At 39.5% G+C, this 22,415-nt stretch overlaps 1 non-coding gene across 1 annotated transcript; it reads left to right on the top strand.

The window, feature by feature from the left end:
- The first annotated feature begins 21,174 nt into the window (after positions 1–21,174).
- On the top strand, positions 21,175–21,257 carry trnal-cag (transfer RNA leucine (anticodon CAG)). Its single transcript has one exon. It is a non-coding gene; the product is annotated as a tRNA-Leu (tRNA).
- The last annotated feature ends 1,158 nt before the right edge of the window (positions 21,258–22,415 follow it).

The following is a 22,415-nucleotide window of genomic DNA, read 5'->3' as shown; positions in this document are numbered from 1 at the left end:
GTGTCCCCTCAGAGCTCTTGTTAGAACGGTTCTGATCCACCTTCCCTCCCCCTGAAGCTCCTCCTGTGTCCCCTCAGCGCTCTTGTTAGAAGGGTTCTGATCCACCTTCCCTCCCCCTGTAGCTCCTCCTGTGTCCCCTCAGCGCTCTTGTCAGAACGGTTCTGATCCACCTTTCCTCCCCCTGTAGCTCCTCCTGTGTCCCCTCAGAGCTCTTGTTAGAACGGTTCTGATCCACCTTCCCTCCCCCTGTAGCTCCTCCTGTGTCCCCTCAGGTTTCCAAACTCCCTCCCACTGGCTGGTGCTGAAGGAGGGCCAGAGCTCCTCCTCCAGGAGCCCATCCTGGCCTCCCCCGCTGCAGGTCCTCCACTGACCTCCCACCAGAGAGATGAGCCCCCTGGTTCAGAGGTGACAGACCACCTCTGGGAGCAGACAACAGAGACCACATCAGGCTGGACTCCGTGCAGGTACGGAGGCTGACGGCTGCTGAGTGAGTGAGTTTACGACGCTCCCACCACTGCTGCTGGATTGATTTAACACATCTGGAATATTTAGATTTATTCTGGGTCAACATCTGCATCTGTTGAAGTCCTCAGTCTCCATGCAGGTGGTGTTGTTCCAGATAAAAGATCTCAATAACAGCATCACTCCAGGTGAAACCATTCCAAAGAAGGCTAAGTGGAGCTGGCATATCAGCCCCCAATGGAAGCCTGCTGCTGCTGCCAAGCTCTCCATGTCATCATGGAAAAGTTGATTGTTCAACTCAATGTTTTTCCCATTGGGAGGAGATTTGTTGTTCCACCATGAAGTCTTTTCTGGTGATGAGTTTGTGTGTTGTAGTAGCATGAAGATATCTTGTTATCATGATCAACTCATCTGGCCTGGTGGAAGAACGCTGCTGTGTTTGGATTCAGACGAGTCAAATCTGAACCAGGGACTTGTAGTTTTATCCTCGGTCTCCGGACTCATAAAATGGAGACCGGCCCAGTTTGACACTTTTGAACTCCTTCATGATGTTCAAATCTCATGACTGAGATTCGTGATTGGAAACATCGGCGGTTCAGGAAAGAAAACATGTACCATTGAACATCGCTCTCATCCTTCTACTCAGAACGCTGCGGTGGACTCCACCGTGTCCAGGCTTTGGGCAGATACGTCTTCATCCTCCACCACCACCAGCCGCTCCACCCCACCCACCCTGTGCAGGTCTACATTACCAGGGTCGGATCTGGCAGGGTGGAGGATCTTTGATTCATCTTAGCTTTCCTGCTCCGGCTGATTGAGAAACATTAAAATGGAGATGGTTGTTTGCGTCTTTCAGGCCACGCCAACGCCTCCTTCTGTCCCCACGCTTACGGCTGCCGAAATGTGCCGGTGTCTGAAAACCAGATCATTCTGGATGTGCCGGACCACCAGGTCCTCCTCACCTGCAGGTTCCTGCAGGCAGAGCCCTGTGGTGGTAGGTTTCCTGCTCCTCTGCTGGACTGATACCCTCTCCCTTTCCCCACACGTATCTGCTGTTTCTACTCTGTGCCTCCTTCTCCTCTGTCAGGCCTGGACTTCTTCCTTCTGTCTCTCCAGGATCACGTCCTGGTGGTGCCTGAGAGCAGCTCCAGCTCCAGCTCCCTGAACCAAGAACCACTGGAGAAATCTGACCACTTCATCAGCAACTGTGGCCTCAACAGCTTTCATGTCAAGTCGGTGTCTCTCAGCCTGAGTTGGTCCCTGTTCTGTATCCCTGAATGTTCTAGAGGAACTAAACTGGGCCTGACTGGGACGCTTCTGTCTGCTCAGATTTGGGTTGTGAATGCATTCAGATGTCATTTACAAGCATTGGAACTAAAGACCTGAGCCTCAAGAGTATTTAGTTCTTGATTTACTTTCTCTTGCAGGGTTTCATTTTGTGCTAATTTTCTTTTGAAGATCTTTGTTTTTTTGTTGTCCTTCCATTTAGCAAGTTTGGCTAAGAACCGTTTCCCCACTAAACTAATTTTCCTAAAATGTCTCGCTAACGTTTCCTTTTTCTCTGTCGTCCCTCCTGTCCTTCGTCTCCATTCTGTCTCAGCTCAGCTGTGTCTCTTGGGCTCTCTTCAACAACGGCGCCCTGCCTTGTGCCTGCCATGAGGTTGGAGCTGAGAGTGACACCTGCGAGTCATTTGGTGGTCGGTGCCGCTGCAGGCCCCACGTGATTGGCCGAGACTGCTCCATGTGGGCCGCGGGTTGCTGGGGATTCCCCACTGCAGACGTGAGTGTCAGATTGGATGAATGATGAGTAATAAGGGCTTTTAATGATGAGTGAGAGGACGGACCAAACCAACCTGTCCAACCATCAGAGGACAGTTTGTTGTTCTAGTTTCAACTCTTACTACATTTCTGTAAGCATCATTTTGGGATCATTAGCAATTCTTCTGACATCACTGTCGCATTATTTTGAGGTTCGTAGCAACTCTTACTACATTACTGTCAGCATCACTTTGAGTTTATTAGCAACTATCACTACATTACTGTTAGCATCATTTTGAGATGTTGAGCAATTCTCACGACATCACTGTCGCATTAAATTGAGTTAATTAGCAACTCTTACTAAATGACTGTCAGCATCACTTTGAGGTTGTTCGAAACTCTTACTACATTACTGTAAGCATCACTGAGTTTCTTAGCAACTATCACTACATTACTGTTAGCATCATCTTGAGTTCATTAGCAATTCTTCCGACATCACTGTCGCAATATTTTGAGGTTCGTAGCAACTCTTACTACATTACTGTCGCATTATTTTGAGGTTCGTAGCGACTTTTACTACATTACTGTCGCATTATATTGAGGTTCGTAGCAACTCTTACTACATGACTGTCAGCATCACTTTGAGGTTATTCGAAACGTTCACTCCATTACTGTTAGCATCATTTTGAGTTCATTTGCAATTCTTACTAAATCACTGTCGCATCATTTTGAGATCATTAGCAATTCTTCTGACATCACTATCACATTATTTTGAGGTTCGTAGCAACTCTTACTACATTACTGTCAGCATCACTTTGAGTTTATTTGCAACTATCACTACATTACTGTTAGCATCATTTTGAGTTTATGAGCAATTCTCACGACATCACTGTCGCATTGAATTGAGTTCATTAGCAACTCTTACTCAATGACTGTCAGCATCACTTTGAGGTTGTTCGAAACTCTTCCTACATTACTGTAAGCATCACTGACTTGATTAGCAACTACCCCTACATTACTGTTAGCATCATCTTGAGTTCATTAGCAATTCTTCCGACATCACTGTCACAATATTTTGAGGTTCGTAGCAACTTTAATACATTACTGTCACATTATTTTGAGGTTCGTAGCAACTTTTACTACATTACTGTCAGCATCACTTTGAGGTTATTCGAAACACTTACTACATTACTGTTAGCATCATTTTGAGTTCATTAGCAATTCTTACTAAATCACCGTCGCATCATTTTGAGATCTTTAGCAATTCTTCCGACATCACTGTCGCATTATTTTGAGGTTCGTAAAACTCTTACTACATGACTGTCAGCATCACTTTGAGGTTGTTCGAAACTCTTTCTACATTACTTGAAGCATCACTGAGTTTCTTAGCAACTATCACTACATTACTGTTAGCATCATCTTGAGTTCATTAGCAATTCTTCCGACATCACTGTCGCATTATTTTGAGGTTCGTAGCAACTTTTACTACATTACTGTCGCATTATTTTGAGGTTCGTAGCAACTTTTACTACATGACTGTCAGCATCACTTTGAGGTTATTCGAAACGTTCACTCCATTACTGTTAGCATCATTTTGAGATCATTTCCAATTCTTCCGACATCACTGTCGCAATATTTTGAGGTTCGTAGCAACTCTTACTACATTACTGTTTCATTATTTGGAGGTTCGTAGCAACTCTTGCTACATTACTATCAGCATCACTTTGAGTTCATTAGCAACTATCACTACATTACTGTTAGCATCATTTTGAGTTGTTGAGCAATTCTCACGACATCACTGTAGCATTAAATTGCGTTCATTCGCAACTCTTACTCAATTACTGTCAGCATCACTTTGAGGTTGTTCGAAACTCTTACTACATGACTGTAAGCATCACTGAGTTTCTTAGCAACTATCACTACATTACTGTTAGCATCATCTTGAGTCTTTAGCAATTCTTCCGACATCACTGTCGCAATATTTTGAGGTTCGTAGCAACTTTTACTCCATTACTGTCGCATTATTTTGAGGTTCGTAGCAACACTTACTACATTACTGTCAGCATCACTTTGCGGTTATTCTAAACGTTCACTCCATTACTGTTAGCATCATTTTGATATCATTACCAATTTTTCTGACATCACTGTCGCATCATTTTGAGATCTTTAGCAATTCTTCCGACATCACTGTCGCATTATTTTGAGGTTCGTAGCAACTCTTAGTACATGACTGTCAGCATCACTTTGAGGTTATTCGAAACATTTACTACATTACTGTAAGCATCACTGACTTGATTAGCAACTACCACTCCATTACTGTTAGCATCATTTTGAGTTCATTAGCAATTCTTCTGACATCACTGTCGCATTATTTTGAGGTTCGGAGCAACTCTTAGTACATGACGGTCAGCATCACTTTGAGGTTATTCGAAACGTTCACTCCATTACTGTTAGCATCATTTTGAGTTCATTAGCAATTCTTATGAAATCACTGTCGCATCATTTTGAGATCATTAGCAATTCTTCTGACATCACTGTCGCAATATTTTGAGGTTCGTAGCAACTTTTACTACATTACTGTCGCATTATTTTGAGGTTCATAGCAACACTTACTACATGACTGTCAGCATCACTTTGAGGTTATTCGAAAGTTTCACTCCATTACTGTTAGCATCATCTTGAGTTCATTAGCATTTCTTCCGACATCACTGTCGCAATATTTTGAGGTTCGTAGCAACTCTTACTACATGACTGTCAGCATCACTTTGAGGTTCTTCGAAACACTTACTACATTACTGTAAGCATCACTGACTTGATTAGCAACTACCACTACATTACTGTTAGCATCATTTTGAGTTCATTAGCAATTCTTCCGACATCACTGTCGCAATATTTTGAGGTTCATAGCAACTCTTACTACATTACTGTCGCATTATTTTGAGGTTCGTAGCAACTCTTACTACATTACTGTCAGCATCACTTTGAGGTTATTCGAAAGTTTCACTCCATTACTGTTAGCATCATTTTGAGTTCATTAGCAATTCTTACTACATCACTGTCGCATCATTTTGAGATCATTAGCAATTCTTCCGACATCACTGTCGCAATATTTTGAGGTTCGTAGCAACTCTTACTACATTACTGTTGCATTATTTTAAGATTCGTAGCAACTCTTAGTACATGACTGTCAGCATCACTTTGAGGTTATTCGAAACGTTCACTCCATTGCTGTTAGCATCATTTTGAGATCATTACCAATTCTTCTGACATCACTGTCGCATCATTTTGAGATCTTTAGCAATTCTTCCGACATCACTGTCGCATTATTTTGAGATTCGTAGCAACTCTTACTACATGACTGTCAGCATCATTTTGAGGTTCTTCGAAACACTTACTACATTACTTTAAGCATCACTGACTTGATTAGCAACAACCACTACATTACTGTTAGCATCATCTTGAGATCATTAGCAATTCTTACTACATAACTGTCAGCATCACTTTGAGTTTTTTAGCAACTATCACTAGATTACTGTTAGCATCATTTTGAGTTGTTGAGCAATTCTCACGACATCACTGTCGCATTAAATTCAGTTCATGAGCAACTCTTACTCAATGACTGTCAGCATCACTTTGAGGTTATTCGAAACTCTGTCTACATTATTTTAAGCGTCACTGAGTTTCTTAGCAACTATCACTACATTACTGTTAGCATCATCTTGAGATCATGAGCAATTCTTACTACATAACTGTCAGCATCACTTTGAGTTCATTAGCAACTATCACTACATTACTATTAGCATCATTTTGAGGTTAGTAGCAACTCTTACTACATGACTGTCAGCATCACTTTGAGGTTGTTCGAAACACTTACTACATTACTGTAAGCATCACTGACTTGATTCGCAACTATCACTACATTACTGTTAGCATCATTTTGAGTTCATTAGCAATTCTTCCGACATCACTTACGCATTATTTTTAGGTTCGCAGCAACTCTTACTACATGACTGTTAGCATCACTTTGAGGTTATTCGAAACTTTCACTCCATTACTGTTAGCATCATTTTGAGTTCTTTAGCAATTCTTACTACATCACTGTCGCATCATTTTCAGATCATTAGCAACTCTTACTACATTACTGTCGCATTATTTTGAGGTTCGTAGCAACTCTTACTACATGACTGTCAGCATCATTTTGAGGTTATTCGAAACTTTCACTACATCACTGTCGCATTATTTTCAGATCGTTAGCAATTCTTCTGACATCACTGTCACATTATTTTGAGGTTCGTAGCAACTCTTACTACATGACTGTCAGCATCACTTTGACTTTATTAGCAACTATCACTACATTACTGTTAGCATCATTTTGAGTTGTTGAGCAATTCTCACGACATCACTGTAGCAGTAAATTGAGTTCATTAGCAACTCTTACTAAATGACTGTCAGCATCACTTTGAGGTTGTTCGAAACTCTTACTACATTACTGTAAGCATCACTGAGTTTCTTTGCAACTATCACTACATTACTGTTTGCATCATTTTGAGTTCATTAGCAATTCTTACTACATTACTGTCGCATCATTTTCAGATCATTAGCAATTCTTCCGACATCACTGTCGCAATATTTTGAGGTTCGTAGCAACTTTTACTACATTACTGACGCATTATATTGAGTTTCGTGGCAACTCTTACTACATTATTGTTGCATTATTTTAAGGTTCGTAGCAACTCTTACTACATTACTTTCAGCATCACTGAGTTTCTTTGCAACTATCACTACATTAATGTTGGCATCATCTTGAGTTCATTAGCAATTCTTCCGACATTACTGTCGCAATATTTTGAGGTTCGTAGCCACTTTTATTACATAACTGTCGCATTATTTTGAGGTTTGTAGCAACTCTCAGTACATGACTGTCAGCATCACTTTGAGGTTATTCGAAACGTTCACTCCATTACTGTTAGCATCATTTTGAGTTCATTAGCAATTCTTAATAAATCACTGTCGCATCATTTTGAGATCTTTAGCAATTCTTCTGACATCACTGTCGCATTATTTTGAGGTTCGTAGCAACTCTTAGTACATGACTGTCAGCATCACTTTGAGGTTATTCGAAACTTTCACTCCATTACTGTTAGCATCATTTTGAGTTCATTAGCAATTCTTCCGACATCACTGTCGCAATATTTTGAGGTTTCATAGCAACTCTTACGACATTACTGTCGCATTTTTTTGAGGTTCGTAGCAACTCTTACTACATGACTGTCAGCATAACTTTGAGGTTATTCGAAACTTTCACTCCATTACTGTTAGCATCATTTTGAGTTCATTAGCAATTCTTCCGACATGACTGTCGCAATATTTTGAGGTTCGTTGTAACTTTTACTACATCACTGTCGCATCATTTTCAGATCATTAGCAATTCTTCTGACATCACTGTCACATTATTTTGAGGTTCGTAGCAACTCTTACTACATGACTTTCAGCATCACTTTTACTTCATTAGCAACTATCACTACATTACTGTTAGCATCATTTTGAGTTGTTGAGCAATTCTCACGACATCACTGTAGCATTAAATTGAGTTCATTAGCAACTCTTACGAAATGACTGTCAGCATCACTTTGAGGTTGTTCGAAACTCTTACTACATTACTGTAAGCATCACTGAGTTTCTTAGCAACTATCACTTCTTTACTGTTAGCATCATCTTGAGTTCATTTGCAATTCTTCCGAAATCACTGTCGCAATATTTTGAGGTTCGTAGCAACTTTTACTACATTACTGTCGCATTATTTTGAGGTTCGTAGCAACACTTATTACATTACTGTCAGCATCACTTTGAGGTTATTCGAAAGTTTCACTCCATTACTGTTAGCATCATTTTGAGTTCATTAGCAATTCTTACCACATCACTGTCGCATCATTTTGAGATCATTAGCAATTCTTCCGACATCACTGTCGCATTATGTTGAAGTTCGTAGAAACTCTTACTACATTATTGTTGCTTTATTACTACATTATTATTATTATTACTATATGTCTCTCAGCATCACTTTGAGGTTGTTCGAAACACTTACTACATTACTGTAAGCATCACTGAGTTGATTAGCAACTATGACTACATTACTGTTAGCATCATTTTTAGTTCATTAGCAATTCTTAATAAATCACTGTTGCATCATTTTGAGTTCATTAGCAATTCTTCCGACATCACTGTCGCAATATTTTGAGGTTCGGAGCAACTCTTACTACATGACTGTCACCATCACTTTGAGGTTATTCGAAACTTTCACCCTATTACTGTTAGCATCATTTTGACATCATTAGCAATTCTTACTACATCACTGTCGCATCATTTTGAAATCATTAGCAATTCTTACTACATATCTGTCAGCATCACTTTGAGTTTATTTGCAACTATCACTACATTACTATTAGCATCATTTTGAGGTTAGTAGCAACTCTTACTACATGACTGTCAGCATCACTTTGAGGTTGTTCGAAACACATACTACATTACTGTAAGCATCACTGAGTTTTTTAGCATCTATCACTACGTTACATTTAGCATCATTTTGAGATCATTACCACTTCTTCTGACATCACTGTCGCATCATTTTGAGATCTTTAGCAATTCTTCTGACATCACTGTCGCATTATTTTGAGGTTCGTAGCAACTCTTCCTACATGACTGTCATCATCACTTTGAGGTTATTCGAAACTTTCACTCCATTACTGTTAGCATCATTTTGAGTTCATTCGCAATTCTTACTACATCACTGTCGCATCATTTTCAAATCATTAGCAATTCTTCTGACATCACTGTCACATTATTTTGAGGTTCGTAGCAACTCTTACTACATTATTGTTGCATTATTTTAAGGTTCGTAGCAACTCTTACTACATGACTGTCAGCACCACTTTGAGTTTATTAGCATCTATCACTACATTACTGTTAGCATCATTTTGAGTTTATGAGTAATTCTCACGACATCACTGTAGCATTGAATTGAGTTCATTAACAACTCTTACTAAATGACTGTCAGCATCACTTTGAGGTTGTTCGAAACTCTTACTACATTACTGTAAGCATCACTGAGTTTCTTCGTAACTATCACTACATTACTGTTAGCATCATCTTGAGTTCATTAGCAATTCTTCCGACATCACTGTCGCAATATTTTGAGGTTCGTAGCAACTTTTATTACATTACTGTCACTTTTTTTTGAGGTTCGTAGCAACTCTTAGTACATGACTGTCAGCATCACTTTGAGGTTATTCGAAACGTTCACTCCATTACTGTTAGCATCATTTTTAGTTCATTAACAATTCTTAATAAATCACTGTCGCATTATTTTGAGGTTCGTAGCAACTCTTCCTACATGACTGTCATCATCACTTTGAGGTTATTCGAAACTTTCACTCCATTACTGTTAGCATCATTTTGAGTTCATTCGCAATTCTTACTACATCACTGTCGCATCATTTTCAAATCATTAGCAATTCTTCTGACATCACTGTCACATTATTTTAAGGTTCGTAGCAACTCTTACTACATGACTGTCAGCACCACTTTGAGTTTATTAGCATCTATCACTACATTACTGTTAGCATCATTTTGAGTTTATGAGTAATTCTCACGACATCACTGTAGCATTGAATTGAGTTCATTAGCAACTCTTACTAAATGACTGTCAGCATCACTTTGAGGTTGTTCGAAACTCTTACTACATGACTGTAAGCATCACTGAGTTTCTTCGTAACTATCACTACATTACTGTTAGCATCATCTTGAGTTCATTAGCAATTCTTCCGACATCACTGTCGCAATATTTTGAGGTTCGTAGCAACTTTTATTACATTACTGTCACTTTATTTTGAGGTTCGTAGCAACTCTTAGTACATGACTGTCAGCATCACTTTGAGGTTATTCGAAACGTTCACTCCATTACTGTTAGCATCATTTTTAGTTCATTAACAATTCTTAATAAATCACTGTCGCATCATTTTGAGATCTTTAGCAATTCTTCTGACATCACTGTCGCATTATTTTGAGGTTCGTAGCAACTCTTAGTACATGACTGTCAGCATCACTTTGAGGTTATTCGAAACTTTCACTCCATAACTGTTAGCATCATTTTCAAATCATTAGCAATTCTTCTGACATCACTGTCACATTATTTTGAGGTTCGTAGCAACTCTTACTACATTATTGTTGCATTATTTTAAGGTTCGTAGCAACTCTTACTACATGACTGTCAGCACCACTTTGAGTTTAATAGCAACTATCACTACATTACTGTTAGCATCATTTTGAGTTTATGAGCAATTCTCACGACATCACTGTAGCAATGAATTGAGTTCATTAGCAACTCTTACTAAATGACTGTCAGCATCACTTTGAGGTTGTTCGAAACTCTTACTACATTACTGTAAGCATCACTGAGTTTCTTAGCAACTATCACTACATTACTGTTAGCATCATCTTGAGTTCATTAGCAATTCTTCCGACATCACTGTCGCAATATTTTGAGGTTCGTAGCAACTTTTATTACATTACTGTCACTTTATTTTGAGGTTCGTAGCAACTCTTAGTACATGACTGTCAGCATCACTTTGAGGTTATTCGAAACGTTCACTTCATTACTGTTAGCATCATTTTGAGTTCATTAGCAATTCTTAATAAATCACTGTCGCATCATTTTGAGATCTTTAGCAATTCTTCTGACATCACTGTCGCATTATTTTGAGGTTCATAGCAACTCTTACTACATGACTGTCAGCATCACTTTGAGGGTATTCGAAACTTTCACTCCATTACTGTTAGCATCATTTTGAGTTCATTAGCAATTCTTCCGACATCACTGTCGCAATATTTTGAGGTTCGTAACAACTTTTACTACATTACTGACGCATTATATTGAGTTTTGTGGCAACTCTTACTACATCATTGTTGCATTATTTTAAGGTTCGTAGCAACTCTTACTACATTACTGTCAGCATCACTGAGTTTCTTCGCAACTATCACTACATTACTGTTGGCATCATCTTGAGTTCATTAGCAATTCTTCCGACATCACTGTCGCAATATTTTGAGGTTCGTAGCAACTTTTATGACATAACTGTCAGCATCACTTTGAGGTTATTCGAAACCTTCACTCCATTACTGTTAGCATCATTTTTAGTTCATTAGCAATTCTTAATAAATCACTGTCGCATCATTTTGAGATCTTTAGCAATTCTTCTGACATCACTGTCGCATTATTTTGAGGTTCGTAGCAACTCTTACTACATGACTGTCAGCATCACTTTGAGGTTCTTCGAAACACTTACTACATTACTGTAAGCATCACTGACTTGATTAGCAACTACCACTACATTACTTTTAGCATCATCTTGAGATCATTAGCAATTCTTACTACATAACTGTCAGCATCACTTTGAGTTTATTAGCAACTATCAGTACATTACTGTTAGCATCATTTTGAGTTGTTGAGCAATTCTCAAGACATCACTTTAGCATTAAATTGAGTTCATTAGCAACTCTTACAACATGACTGTCAGCATCACTTTGAGGTTGTTCGAATCTCTTACTACATTACTTTAAGCATCACTGAGTTTCTTAGCAACTATCACTACATTACTGTTAGCATCATTTTGAGTTCATTAGCAATTCTTAATAAATCACTGTCGCATCATTTTGAGATCTTTAGCAATTCTTCTGACATCACTGTCGCATTATTTTGAGGTTCGTAGCAACTCTTACTACATGACTGTCAGCATCACTTTGAGGTTCTTCGAAACACTTACTACATTACTGTAAGCATCACTGACTTGATTAGCAACTACCACTACATTACTTTTAGCATCATCTTGAGATCATTAGAAATTCTTACTACATAACTGTCAGCATCACTTTGAGTTCATTAGCAACTATCAGTACATTACTGTTAGCATCATTTTGAGTTGTTGAGCAATTCTCAAGACATCACTTTAGCATTAAATTGAGTTCATGAGCAACTCTTACAACATGACGTTCAGCATCACTTTGAGGTTGTTCGAAACACTTACTACATTACTGTAAGCATCATTTTGAGTTCATTAGCAATTCTTCCGACATCACTGTCGCAATACTTTGAGGTTCGTAGCAACTCTTACTACATTACTGTCGCATTATTTTGAGGTTTGTAGCAACTCTTACTACATCACTGTCGCATCATTTTCAGATCATTAGCAATTCTTCTGACATCACTGTCACATTATTTTGAGGTTCGTAGCAACTCTTACTAAATGACTGTCAGCTTCACTTTGAGGTTGTTTGAAACTCTTACTACATTACTGTAAGCATCACTGAGTTTCTTTGCAACTATCAGTACATTACTGTTAGCATCATCTTGAGATCATTAGCAATTCTTACTACATAACTGTCAGCATCACTTTGAATTTATCAGCAACTTTCACTCCATTACCATTAGCATCATTTTGAGGTTAGTAGCAACTCTTACTACATGACTGTCAGCATCACTTGGAGGTTGTTCGAAACACTTACTACATTACTGTAAGCATCACTGAGTTGATTAGCAAGTATCACTACATTACTGTTAGCATCATTTTGAGTTCATTAGCAATTCTTCCGACATCACTGTCGCAATATTTTGAGGTTCGGAGCAACTTTTACTACATTACTGTTGGGATCATCTTGAGTTCATTAGCAATTCTTCCGACATCACTGTCGCAATATTTTGAGGTTCGTAGCAACTTTTATTTCATAACTGTCGCATTATTTTGAGGTTCGTAGCAACTCTTAGTACATGACTGTCAGCATCACTTTGAGGTTATTCGAAACGTTCACTCCATTTCTGTTAGCATCATTTTGAGTTCATTAGCAATTCTTAATAAATCACTGTCGCATCCTTTTGAGATCTTTAGCAATTCTTCTGACATCACTGTCGCATTATTTTGAGGTTCGTAGCAACTCTTACGACATTACTGTCGCATTATTTTGAGGTTCGTAGCAACTCTTACAACATGACTGTCAGCATCACTTTGAGGTTCTTCGAAACACTTACTACATTACTGTAAGCATCACTGACTTGATTAGCAACTACCACTACATTACTGTTAGCAACATCTTGAGATTATTAGCAATTCTTACTACATAACTGTCAGCATCACTTTGAGTTTATTAGCAACTATCAGTACATTACTGTTAGCATCATTTTGAGTTGTTGAGCAATTCTCAAGACATCACTTTAGCATTAAATTGAGTCCATTAGCAACTCTTACAACATGACTGTCAGCATCACTTTGAGGTTGTTCGAAACACTTACTACATTACTGTAAGCATCATTTTGAGTTCATTAGCAATTCTTCCGACATCACTGTCGCAATATTTTGAGGTTCGTAGCAACTCTTACTACATTACTGTCGCATTATTTTGAGGTTCGTAGCAACTCTTCCTACATGACTGTCAGCATCATTTTGAGGTTATTCGAAACTTTCACTACATCACTGTCGCATCATTTTCAGATCATTAGCAATTCTCCTGACATCACTGTCACATTATTTTGAGGTTCGTTTCAACTCTTACTACATGACTGTCAGCATCACTTTGACTTTATTAGCAACTATCACTACATTACTGTTAGCATCATTTTGAGTTTTTGAGCAATTCTCACGACATCACTGTAGCATTAAATTGAGTTCATTAGCACCTCTTACTAAATGACTGTCAGCATCACTTTGAGGTTTTCGAAACTCTTACTACATTACTGTAAGCATCACTGAGTTTCTTTGCAACTATCACTACATTACTGTTAGCATCATCTTGAGTTCATGAGCAATTCTTCCGACATCACTGTCGCATTATTTTGAGGTTCGTAGCAACTCTTACTACATTACTGTCGCATTATTTTGAGGTTCGTAGGAACACTTATTACATGACTGTCAGCATCACTTTGAGGTTATTCGAAAGTTTCACTCCATTACAGTTAGCATCATTTTGAGTTCATTAGCAATTCTTACCACATCACTGTCGCATCATTTTGAGATCATTAGCAATTCTTCCGACATCACTGTCGCATTATTTTGAGGTTCGTAGCAACTCTGAGTACATGACTGTCAGCATCACTTTGAGGTTGTTCGAAACACTTACTACATTACTGTAAGCATCACTGAGTTGATTAGCAACTATCACTACATTACTGTTAGCATCATTTTGAGTTCATGAGCAATTCTTCCGACATCACTGTCGCATTATTTTGAGGTTCGTAGCAACTCTTACTACATGATTGTCAGCATCACTTTGAGGTTATTCGAAACGTTCACTCCATTACTGTTAGCATCATTTTGACTTCATTACCAATTCTTACTAAATCACTTACGCATCATTTTGAGATCTTTAGAAATTCTTCTAACATCACTATCGCATTATTTGAGGTTTGTAGCAACTCTTACTACATGACTGTCAGCATCACTTTGAGGTTTTTGGAATCACGTACTGCATTACTGTAAGCATCACTGAGTTGATTAGCAACTTTAAGTACATCACTGTTAGCGTCATTTTGACTTCATTAGCAATTCTTACTACATCACTGTCGCATCACTTTGAGATCATTAGCAATTCTTCCGACATCACTGTCGCAATATTTTGAGGTTCGTAGCAACTTTTACTACATTACTGACGCATTATATTGAGTTTCGTGGCAACTCTTATTACATTATTGTTGCATTATTTTAAGGTTCGTAGCAACTCTTACTACATTACTGTCAGCATCACTGAGTTTCTTTGCAACTATCACTACATTACTGTTAGCATCATCTTGAGTTCATTAGCAATTCTTCCGACATCACTGTCGCATTATTTTGAGGTTCGTAGCAACTCTTACTACATTACTGTCGCATTATTTTGAGGTTCGTAGCAACTCTGAGTACATGACTGTCAGCATCACTTTGAGGTTGTTCGAAACACTTACTACATTACTGTAAGCATCACTGAGTTGATTAGCAACTATCACTCCATTACTGTGAGCATCATTTTGAGTTCATTAGCAATTCTTAATAAATCACTGTCGCTTCATTTTGAGATCTTTAACATTTCTTCTGACATCACTGTCGCATTATTTTGAGGTTCGTAGCAACTCTTAGTACATGACTGTCAGCATCACTTTGAGGTTATTCGAAACTTTCACTCCATTACTGTTAGCATCATTTTGAGTTCATTAGCAATTCTTCCGACATCACTGTCGCAATATTTTGAGGTTCGTAGCAACTCTTACGACATTACTGTCGCATTATTTTGAGGTTCGTAGCAACTCTTACTACATGACTGTCAGCATCACTTTGAGGTTATTCGAAACTTTCACTACATCACTGTCGCATCATTTTCAGATCATTCGCAATTCTTCTGACATCACTGTCACATTATTTTGAGGTTCGTAGCAACTCTTACTACATGACTGTCAGCATCACTTTGAGGTTTTTCGAAACACTTACTACATTACTGTAAGCATCACTGACTTGATTAGCAACTACCACTACATTACTTTTAGCATCATCTTGAGATCATTAGCAATTCTTACTACATAACTGTCAGCATCACTTTGACTTTATTAGCAACTATCACTACATTACTGTTAGCATCATTTTGAGTTGTTGAGCAATTCTCACGACATCACTGTAGCATTAAATTGAGTTCATTAGCAACTCTTACTAAATGACTGACAGCATCACTTTGAGGTTGTTCGAAACTCTTACTACATTACTGTAAGCATCACTGAGTTTCTTTGCAACTATCACTACATTACTGTTAGCATCATCTTGAGTTCATTAGCAATTCTTCCGACATCACTGTCGCATTATTTTGAGGTTCGTAGCAACTCTTACTACATTACTGTCGCATTATTTTGAGGTTCGTAGCAACACTTATTACATGACTGTCAGCATCACTTTGAGGTTATTCGAAAGTTTCACTCCATTACAGTTACCATCATTTTGAGTTCATTAGCAATTCTTACTAAATCACTGTCGCATCATTTTGAGATCTTTAGCAATTCTTCCGACATCACTGTCGCATTATTTTGAGGTTCGTAGCAACTCTTACTACATGATTGTCAGCATCACTTTGAGGTTATTCGAAACGTTCACTCCATTACTGTTAGCATCATTTTGACTTCATTAGCAATTCTTACTAAATCACTTACGCATCATTTTGAGATCTTTAGAAATTCTTCTAACATCACTGTCGCATTATTTGAGGTTCGTAGCAACTCTTACTACATTACTGTCGCATTATTTAAATGTTCGTAGCAACTCTTACTACATTACTGTTAGCATCACTTTGAGTTCATTCGCAACTATCACTACATTACTTTTAGCATCATTTTGAGTTTATTCGCAATTCTTACGACATCACTGTTGCATTAAATTGAGGTTAGTAGCAACTCTTACTTCATGACTGTCAGCATCACTTTGAGGTTGTTCGAAACTCTTACTACATTACTGTAAGCATCACTGAGTTTATGAGCAACTATCACTACATTACTGTTAGCATCATTTTGATTTCATTAGCAATTCTTCCGACATCACTGTCGCATCATTTTGAGATCATTAGCAATTCTTCTGACATCACTGTCGCATTATTTTGACGTTCTAGCAACTCTTACTACATTACTGTTGCATTATTTAAATGTTCGTAGCAACTCTTACTACATTACTGTAAGCATCACTGAGTTTATTAGCAACCATCACTACATTACTGTTAGCATCATTTTGAGTTCATTAGCAATTCTTAGGACATCACTTTCCCATCAGTTTGAGATCATTAGCAATTCTTCTGACATCACTGTCGCATTATTTTGAGGTTCGTAGCAACTCTTACTACATGATTGTCAGCATCACTTTGAGGTTATTCGAAACGTTCACTCCATTACTGTTAGCATCATTTTGAGTTCATTAGCAATTCTTACTAAATCACTGTCGCATCATTTTGAGATCATTAGCAATTCTTCCGACATCACTGTCGCAATATTTTGAGGTTCGTAGCAACTTTTATTACATAACTGTCGCATTATTTTGAGGTTCGTAGCAACTCTTAGTACATGACTGTCAGCATCACTTTGAGGTTGTTCGAAACACTTACTACATTACTGTAAGCATCACTGAGTTTATTAGCAACTATCACTACATTACTGTTAGCATCATTTTGAGGTTAGAAGCAACTGTTACTACATGACTGTCAGCATCACTTTGAGGTTGTTCGAAACACTTACTACATGACTGCAAGCATCACTGAGTTAATTAGCAACTATCACTACATTACTGTTAGCATCATTTTGAGTTCATTAGCAATTCTTCTGACATCACTGTCGCAATGTTTTGAGGTTCGTAGCAACTTTTACTACATTACCGTCGCATTATTTTGAAGTTCATAGCAACACTTACTACATCACTGTCAGCATCACTTTGAGGTTATTCGAAACTTTCACTCCATTTCTGTTCGCATCATTTTGAGTTCATTAGTAATTCTTACTAAATCACTGTCGCATCATTTTGAGATCTTTAGCAATTCTTCTGACATCACTGTTGCATTATTTTGAGGTTCGTAGCAACTCTTACTACATGACTGTCAGCATCACTTTGAGGTTGTTCGAAACTTTCACGACATTACTGTTAGCATCATTTTGAGTTCATTAGCAATTCTTCCGACATCACTTTAGTATTGTTTTGTGGCAAGTAGCAACTCTTACTACATGACTGTCAGCATCACTTTGAGGTTGTTCGAAACATTTACTACATTTCTTTAAACATCACTGAGTTTATTAGCAACTATCACTCCATCACTGTCGCATTATTTTGAGGTTCGTAGCAACTCTTAGTACATGACTGTCAACATCTCTTTGAGTTTATTCGCAACTATCACTACATTACTGTTAGCATCATTTTGAGTTTATTAGCAATTCTTACTACATCACTGTCGCATCATTTTGAGATCATGAGCAATTCTTCCGACATCACTGTAGCATTATTTTGAGGTTTTGAGGTACCTTTGTTTGGAACCGATCTGCTGACCAGCGAGACGCCACCACGCACGGCTGTCGGCTCCGTAAAGGAGGGAGAGGAATTTGAAAGGACGGAGAAGGGTCGGACCAGGTCTTCTTCTAGGTGACCACTCACTATCGTCTGCCACACTGCCCCTCATGGTGGGGAGTGTAGCGCCATCCTGCCACAGTACATTTGTTTCATTCTTTTGCTCTTGCACTTTCATTAAAATGGACTTGACTTGAGAATGTTTTGTTTCAAAATATAGAAGAATTCCCAGATTTATAGGTAGCATGAGTATGAAGTTGCACTTGCACCCGGTGGGAAAATGTCCTCTGCATTTGACTCTAACTATGTAGGAGCAGTGGTAGCAGTGTCAGCCTGGGGGCTTGGTCAAGATCAATAACAGGAGTAGCAGACAGGTAATATCCATAGCATGCTTGTTGTTTGAGAGGAGTAAGGGTACACTGTTGGTCTCTCACCTGATGCGCTGTCATCAGCACAAATGATCTGTTCCTAAACATCAAAATCTACCATCCCCCCTGATTGTTTTTTACAACTGGAGTACTGGTTAACACTTTAGAAAGCCTTCATTCAGAGCTGTGAAGAACCTTGAACCTGATATCCCAGACATCAAAGTGGGCCACTAACTGGCCAGATGAAGCTATGCTAGGCTGCTGTATTCTGAAGAGGTAAAGTAGCAGCTTCTGAGAGGGATGCTAACCTGGATGTGTTCATCTCCTACTTTAATATCAGCGGCCCAACTTGGAGCTCTGACAGCCTCCAGCTTGTTATTCCTGTTTCTGCTTCAGTCAACAGGGAACTCCAACCTGCAGTCGAATCTTCAACAACAATGGAATAGAAAAGTGAGGAAGAAAAACTAGAATAAACTTACAAAGCTGAGAAATGTTCATGAAGAAGAAAGGCACACGTTATGATTGAGGCCAGAAACTAAAACTCCACACCAAATGTACTTTGACTTGTAGGATAATGAACTTGAATGTGTTGAAACAGCAGATCAATGAATCCACTACCACACAACAAGATGATGACCCCCTACCACAAGATGGCGTCACAGATCCTGACGCTCTGAGCAGGAAACACCGAGCAAAACATTACAACAAAGCTCCTGTTGTTCCCTACAGGAAAAACTGTGGCTCTGATGAGAAGAAGGATCCCAGCCTCCTCTGAGGATCCATGGCCGCACCATTGGGTAGAAGGACGATGGGGTCGGCACCAGGAGGAACCCTGGTGTCTCCGATGCAGGGAAGATGGAGCAGTGAAGAGGCCACATTGTTGCGTCCTAAAGAGGACATTTGGTGGAGCCTGAGACAGCAAACATCACGCCCCCTTCATCAGAAGAACCACAGCACCAGAAGAAAGAATCCTGGCAGTGACGACAGGGAGGATCAGGGTGACCTCCTCACCTCCACCTTTGAACCTTCAAATGAACTTTAAAAAGCTTTAGAGTGGAGAAGGATTTTAAAACCTTTTATTGTTTTTTCCTTTCATTCTCATTTGTGCGATTGTCTGATTTATTAGAAATAAACACTGTCTGCTGGGTTTCCATGGACTGTGATTCTCTTTTTGCATGCAAGTTGAAAGTTCTGCCAATAAAAACCACGAGTATTTGAAGACCAAAGGAAGAACCCCCAAAGTCAGGACCCTGAGATCAAAGTGAGCGCTCTGATCTCAGAGGTCTGGGATATTTCCCATCCCATGGCCCTTCAAATAAGAGCCCTGTGTCTCTGTCTCAAAGTTTTCAACCATATTTGTTTGTTAAATTAAAACCAGACGACCACTGTGGTCCTTTTTACATGGTAAGTAAAGCACAGATGCCCTGGTGGACCTGTTGGCACCCTGGACTTTGAATCCAGTGACCTGAGTCCAAGTCTCAGTTCCAGCAGGTTTCCTGCAGCCTTCAGCAGAGCTGCCATGTTTCTCTGTAGAGAACTAAGTGATGCTCTCAGCAGGTTGAGGGCACCACCAACAAGTGAGGTATGAACCTCTGACTTCCTTCTTGTCAAACAGGAAACTCCTAATACGTCATTTGAGTAAAGTACCTCATATTCCTGACATCCAAGTAGTAGTGAAGTGGAGGAAGAAGGGAGGAGATCTCCAACAGGATCCTTCTTCCCTCTGTCCTCCTTGATCTCATGGATCACCACAGTCAAGTGGAGACCCAAGCTCCCGGATGGATCTGGCACTCAGGAACTGCTGAGTTTTCCAGTGGACTTTGTTCCATCCATGGTTCAGGAGCAGGACTCCTCCTGGTTAACCTGGTATCTTTCCACCCAACTGTGGGTTCTTGGAGAATTTTTCATGTCATGTCAAGAAATCAGGCTGGAGGGTTTTTCAATAAGAGAAATTCTGGTAACTTAATTAAGTGGCATGTTTGTTGAAGCAGTAATTAACTGATAAATTAAGGAAGGCCTGGCCAGTCTTTGCTCCCAGGTCATACGATGGAGTTAGAAAGTCCTGAATCAATCTGGAGTTCCATGATTTCCTTGTGGTTCATGATCCTTTTGCCAATGTAGTCTGGAACAAGAGCAAGATGAACCTCCAAATATCAACAGGTTGATTGCAGGTGATGTCAAGTTGTATTTAGAGGAACCTCCTCCTTGTGTTTGGTTCCAGGGTGGAAGGGTGAGAACTCTGGATCCAGTGATCCCATTTCAAGTCTCAGAAGGACCTTCCTGTCTGGAATGTGTCCCATGTACCAAACTGATCAAGAGATGTTACGTGGTTCAAATGTTCTGGTTCATTTCTTACTGCCATGAACACAGACTGTGTGTTTAATGTTAACAATAAATGTAACGACTAAGGAGCCAGTAGCTCCTGTGGAAAAAATTCTACTTTGTCAGTGAATGAATTCATTTGATATTGAAGTCTGCAACTTTCAGTGTCAGTCAGGATGGCCGAGCGGTCTAAGGCGCTGCGTTCAGGTCGCAGTCTCTCCTGGAGGCGTGGGTTCGAATCCCACTTCTGACAAAGGACATTTTCTCCACATTCCTATGCATCCACAATGGTACATTCCAAACCCAGTTGAAGCTGCTCTCCACTGATGGGAGTGAGTGGTTGAACTGGCAGCAGAGGAGGCAAAGGAGCTTCCCTGTGACGGTCCAACATCGCCTGGTTTCCTCCAACATGGAGCAGCCACCAAACTCTTAACTTCAATGTTGGATCAAAGTCTGCTGAAGAAATGTGTTTTCTCTCAATTCACATTTTGTCCAGTAACTTCATAATCAGAGTCGCCATCTCATCACATGACTAAAGTCTGGGTTCTGGATTGGTGGTAAAATATCCTTCCATGCCCCTCACTAGTTTGCACACAGAAAAGCATATTTTACTGGTTTCAGATCTCTTAGCTTGTTCTCTCTCTTAAACCAGCTGAGGCAGCTTTCATTGTGTGATTTATTTTAAAATATAAATATGGAACAGAACCATTGGAATCAGATGTCAGGACATTTGAAGGAATGTCAATCTCCTGTTGAAATGTTGCAGTGTGCAGCTGAGGCTCTCTGGCAGTGGCACCAGGAGCCCCAATGGCAGAACCTGGACCCTCCTGGAGGAGAACCACAGGTGAGGGCCTTCTTGGCTCCAGATTGATGGAAATCAAGTGTCTGAGGCTGTTAGCAGCCATGAAGTTGATCTGGTTGGCACTGGTATTTGTTCTTGCTGCAGCTCAGGAGTGATTCAGGAGAAGAGTTTCAGAACAGCCCAGGTTGGGGACTGGAATTCTAAAATTTCCCCTGGAACCAAACAACCTTGGAGGGTAAAAGCTCCAATCCTAGCCACTCAGATGCAGCAGAAGAAGCTGTCATCCACCCTGACAGTCAGAGCATCAAGTCAAGAAAACATCACCATCTTGTAGTTCCAAACCTCCACCTGTCAGATTCAGCTACTTCTTATTGTGGGACTTTAAACTTGAACACAATGGAATTTGGACAAGGAGTTTTCCTTCCAGTCCAAACATCATCGTCCAGCCTCCAACCAGAGGTCCATCAGTTATCATGGAGCCACAGGTGGAGTCTGGATTCTTTTCTATAATGTGATGGCAATGACAGTCCTGCCAAGTGACATCACTGACATGACTGGATGACTTCAGTCATGTGACTGGATGACTTCAGTCATGTGACTGGATGGCAG

The sequence above is a fragment of the Aulostomus chinensis genome, chromosome 1 (assembly GCF_037954235.1).
Source record: "Aulostomus chinensis isolate RoL2024-O1b breed Wild chromosome 1, RoL_Achi_v1.0, whole genome shotgun sequence".
Taxonomy (NCBI): Eukaryota; Metazoa; Chordata; class Actinopteri; order Syngnathiformes; family Aulostomidae; genus Aulostomus; species Aulostomus chinensis.
The sequence above is the reverse complement of the archived record's forward strand: the minus strand, read 5'-3'. Positions and strand labels throughout refer to the sequence as shown.